Below are 5,985 nucleotides of genomic sequence, written 5' to 3'. Positions count from 1 at the left end.
ATCAGCTGGCAGATGTGACGCGTTTTAATCTACGCGTGCAAACTCTGCTTTGGTGTTAGCATACGGTGTAGGGGACTATAGGTAAAGTGTTAGTGTATTTAAAGTATGGTGCATTCGAATGAATTTATTTATGATCTCACCCTCAGTTATATACTGATGGTGTTTGTTCTAGTTTTCAACCACTTGGGTTGGCCAGGGTAAAAACTCATATGATCAGTATGAGAAACCTTATGCACAACACTTTAGCACTCGGATATATTTTCCAGAAATAAATATATCATATTCTTTGTTACTACACTCAGTCTCGGACCTCGGCTCTCGGCTTGCCGGTGGCCCGTATTCTATAAATAGTATAATCTGAGACGAAGTCTCAAATTACTCTTACGTTCTCTCGGGCTGACCCACTTATAATTATATTAATTTGAGAACAAGTCCCAAATTACTATCGGGCTGACGACGTAAAACGTTATTAACGTATATAGAAATACGTCTTCTACTGTAGTCTCTCATTTGGTCTCTTCCTTGTACCTTTGGTTCCTCTTAGATTTGAATCGAAGTCGAAGATGGAGCCAGCTTCGCGACATTCCGCTGTAGGTATCGAGGATAAGTCGCAAATGTCTCCCGCGCTCGGGTATACTTGCCCGATAGACTTAACTTCAACCGAAATAGAACGTTGAGGGACTGGCAAGTATGGAGGTGTAGTAGTTACTTCTACACGATTGATGATCCCAACGAGTACCGATTCCTATGCATGTTCTTCAGAAGTCGATGCAGTAGCAGTGGTGGGTTCGACCTTCGGTCCTTTCTCGGCCTCTCTTGCTCGAGCATAAGTTTCCATGGTTTCCACTATTTCAGCATTAAACATCTGATTTCCAGTGGAGTGATATGGGATCTTTTAGTCGTCGGCTTTTCTGGCTTGTTTTCTACGAGTCCAATCGGTTAGCGCTACAGAGATATCGTTAGTGAGACATTCACGCCAGCGGCGTGAATTTCCAGCTGTTCCAAGCTGCCTGGTTTTCTTTGACGAGTTTCTGTTTTAGAACTGCTAACTGAGTAACTGTGACTTAAGTTCAACGTTTTCGTCCGTCAATTTATTTATCTTAGGTGGCGTGTGTAAACTTCCGATGTATATTTCTATGTTTCAAACTATGTTAAATAAACTAAAATACAATTTAAGCCAGTTAGGATTTAGCAGTGGTAGATTGTGTAATAATGATCGGGACTGGCTCTTGGTAAGAGCCTTAATATCCTCGATCACACAGGACGTACCTCTAGCTGTTCTTTATTGAATAATTTTCACTAGAAGTACTATGTGATCATGACCATATGCCTAATTAGTAGATAGACAAAAAGAACGTAAGTCACGTTAATACATTAGCTAAAATAAATAAAGTTCCATCGGAAGAAAAGTTTTAAAAAAATAAAAAGTACTGATTGGATTTTGGAGATTGGCGGGAAGACCAGAACCTGTAAGTAGTAGTTCAGAGATTATAAAATTTAGTTTATAATATCCTACATTTACTATTGTCTCAAATAGGTCCAATTAAATGAGTCATACCAAGTAAATACTCATGCTATTGGAGCCATCAAAGTGAATTTAAAACATTTTGGAAGTATTGGAAAAAGAACTAGTATCGAAATATTTTAAGTACAAATAAAAACCAGGGTGTTATCTCATTTAATCTTGATATTTAGACTGACCGGAGGCCGTATTTCTACACATGGCAGATTCATCTAATGCGCTGAGTGAGCCTGTGTTAAGGGCTCGTCTTTTCCACATCGTCCTTAGTCAGCTCAGGTTTGCCTTAAGTTGTCTCACCGAAACTTGCCGGAACCGGCAACATGTCCTTCTGAGTTTCTTCGTGGATCATTGTAGGTGCGGTTTTAAACCCCCCAGTTATACTTCTTGACTTCGAAAAGTCAGCTTTGAAGTGGATGCGATAGTTGGCCCTCGAACACTTTCTTCGGATGGCTTCTATCTTAATCAAGTAGTGAGTTCCTTATCCGAAGTGCTCTCGCTGGCGACAATTGATTCGGCAGCTGCCTTGTTTGCCTCGGCGGCGACGACTGCGGCGATTTCCTTGTCGATTTTCTTCTTTTCATTTACATGCTTCGTCATCTTAGGTAATGAGAAAATTGATTCGCTTAAGAAAAAGTCATTTAGAAAAAACGTTTGTGTGGTATATAACACGACTACGATTATGCAGCTCAAGTAAAACAATACTTATGCTAACTTCAAAATGTGTAAACGTCGGCCTGTCGAGACAGTATTTGATGTTTAAAGCGTAAGCGTTAGTGTTGAAGGGGATGCGAAAGTACTTGATAAATAGTGTTAGGTTCGCCTCGTGAATTAGCAATATAAGACATTGTGCCTGTATTCAATAATCCCAGTTTACTGGCACCGCCGTTGCTTAATTATACATATGTAAAGGTTGATACATACAATCACGCGTTGTCTTTTTTATTACGTTCAGATAAGTGGCTCGGCAATTTGATCTCTATGATCTAATATGAGTCAATCTGTGTAAATAGCGAGAAGGATACTGTTGTACCCGAGCAGTGTATACTTGTAGACGGACATAATTATTCCGAAACTGTTTAATGGAATAACTATTTACTTTTAATATCATGACCGCAAGACAAGACTAAAACGACACCAGTACCGGCAGTAAGCGGAAATACGAGCTGTATCTTCAGAACCATTGACGGGACACTCATCACTAGTAATGGCTTTCTGCGAAGAGATATGTTCAGTCAGAACTACTGCTTACGAAGCTGAGATCGGGTTACTGTACTTACCAGATGCATACGCTCATGTTATCTCTTGTATTATTTATCATCGAGAGATAATTTGGAGAGGGCATATACCCCTAAGCACTACATCAGTCGTCACCAGATTTACTTGGTTGCTTCGAGTCCCATTTTGCATAGTGGGATCGGTCCTAGTGGTGGTCAAAACCGGCCGTCTAAGTAATAATGTTTTGTATGTTCCGCCTTCTACGTAATAGTGTTTTGCATGTTCCGCCTTCTACGTTTTAATGCTGTATATGTTCCGCTGTCTTCTGCGTAATACTGTTTTACATGTTCCGCTCACCGATTCATGAGTGCCCATGCAAAATTCAATGCTCCGTGCCCTCAGAGCTTCTCTCCTTTGAGCGAGAGTGTACAGGGTACTCGCCTGCACTCTCAGCATATAAACAAAACTCTCATGTCTACTCTGTCGACTGGGTGCCACGCAGCACGCTCGAAGATACGGTTGCTCACCGACTACCGACTCTAAAGTGCACACGCAAAGTTTTAAGGTTGTTCACACGCGTCTGAGTTAAAGTGGATAGGGTGCTCGCCTGCACTCTATGCATATAGATACACTTGCCACGCACAACCAACACCCCTATTTCACGAAGCATAGCGTCGTATTTTCATGGCTATTTTAAATTTCTTTGCAATGCAGCGTAGCATTATACTATAATAAATAGTGACGTAAACGTTTCATTCCCGTTCTGTATCTACTTGTTTCACATACACCCTAAAACCCAAATTGGACATAAAAAACTACGGCTTAAATGTTTACAAGCGACAACAACAACAAAATTCGAACGACAGAAGTGTAAATAACTTTGGATACATGTCATCAATAGCAGCTATGTTGGTCGCGCAAGAGAAGGGGCAATTTTTCTACAAGCATGATGTAGTCCCAGTCGTAAAGGTTCTTGTCAATAGACAGGTACAATGTTTTTACAACTCGAGACTTTGAGTTCGGGACAAAGAATACAGACACTTCTCTTACGTCAAACATCGCTAAATATTACTCGTAATGAAGCCACAGAGGAAAAAAAAGGCAGTGATACTTTCGATTTAAGAAATTGTCGTGCATAATCATGCATGTGAACATGTGTACTTACAAACGTGTATGTACATTCGCACAGATATACCATATATGTGGAATTAATATCCTGTAGGGGCAAACACAAACACACTTAATTAATCTACTACATGTCAAAAAATACTATTATATATATATATATATGCACTTTAATTTAATTACTGTGGAATTATATTCATTTATTTGCATGGTCAACTCAACTTCAACTCACCTTCACAAACCTCATATAGCCAATTCGTTCTCTAGCTTGCTGATGATATTCGTTTGAATAGTATATCTTTCGTCGTTCTGTGGATTTGCTTTGCATTTGTTCTTCCGATCTATAGATTTTGTTTACTAAGTCGATAGAAGTCCGCGAATTTTCAACCTTGACAACGCCTTGTGATTGCATATGATTGTATGGAGTGACTTGTGGAGTGCGCTGCACCTTGAACATGTCTGGGTTTGATAGGTTTCGTGCTTATTTTGTCTACTACTCTTTAGTAGAAGACTCCGTGCTTAATTTTTTGATAGCCGTAACCCCTGACCAAAGATATAGATGGTTTCGTCGTTTGTTCGAACATCCCAAATTGCCGGCATCATCAGCATTAATAAATATGATCATCTCATATATAAATAGTTGACTGTCGATTTTCATTTTGTTTGGCCTATGAAAGGCTATAGTCTCTCCACAAGTGTAGAGCTCGAGAGTAGGTGAATAAGATACGACCAAAGGAAACAATAGACCCTTTCTCAAGTGCGAATTTTTCAGCTAGGTAAAAGTCCTAGGCTGAAGGATTCGCATTGAGCCTTTATTTGTGTTCGGTGTTTCTACACCAGACTCAACTTATACTCAAGTGTTTCTCTCACACGCGGGAGTCCCGGTATTATCTGCCGGTAATCCTGCTATATTTATGATCACTCTAATATCAGAAATATTGGATCCTGGATCCAAAACTCAGTACTGTTGATAATGCTGGGTTTTGGGTATCTGGTCCCTAGATGCTACACAAGTCTTTCCATACGTCATATAACTTCCTATTTTTTCTTTCAATATAGTCGTCAAGCGAAGTCGCTTGACATTATACCATTTGCACAACTTGAATTTCTGTATTGACGTTCGGTTTATTGTAGATTCATATCCTATCCGTTTACCTACTTATTGGAGATTTGAAAGCAATGTATGTCTAGACTTCACTGCATTTAATTCATACCCGGCGTGCCGAATCAGCAGGTGTCCTGTTGAAGCATTACCTTCGGTTACAATAGTTCTGGGCTAGTAACTCCCACAACAGATGATTGCGACTATCTTGTACATTTAATGTCTATATGGATCCTAGGAGGTGGGATGTCTGTTCATAACCGATTGGAAAAAAGTTAGGAACCATTGTGTGTATCATCATTGGTGAAAGCTCTAACCTGGCAACTATTTAGGGCTCTTTCTTAACGGTTTTCAACACTTCGTCCCAAGCGCCCTCGGCCGTATTCTGGTTGTTTCTTACCAATCGGACCACCTTCTTTTGCAGTTGTCACAAGTGGTAACTTTCTGCAATACTCAGGAAGAGCTAGATTCTCTCGGGAAGTGTCGTTCAGAAGTAATACCTCCTAACACTTTTCTTTTTTAGCGATAGCGTAGCCATTCGACTCTCAGTTGGAATCGTTCCTAGTGGATGCCTACCATGTGCACCTTCCTTAGTATTTATGACAATTCCAGCCTTCCCTGCATTGCTCTCCTCATAAATCGTCGTGTATACTTATCAGGAATAACGAATAGTAATGCTCCACTATTTTCACATTATGCTCATCGAATACTATCGTTTGTGTTTTTGTGATCGTATGTGCGTCTGGGCGCAGGGGCCCTTTGTGTCATTTGTCGCGGTTGATGATGGTGTCCTGTCGTCAGAAAGCGTTTCTGGAATCACATCAGGTAGACATTCGAGCTGTAAATGCAATATACCTGACAAAGTATTTAAAGTCAATATTTTGTGCTGCGTGTCGACAACTGATTGTTGCGAACCCAGATAACTGTCATTAAGTCGCGACTATTCAAGTTCTTCGGAACCCATACAAAAAGTGTTCAGTTGCGACTCTTCAGGTAACGTCAGCGTATCAACATATATATA

The sequence above is a fragment of the Sphaeroforma arctica genome (assembly GCF_001186125.1).
Source record: "Sphaeroforma arctica JP610 unplaced genomic scaffold supercont1.384, whole genome shotgun sequence".
NCBI classification, from domain to species: Eukaryota; class Ichthyosporea; order Ichthyophonida; genus Sphaeroforma; species Sphaeroforma arctica.
The sequence above is the reverse complement of the archived record's forward strand: the minus strand, read 5'-3'. Positions refer to the sequence as shown.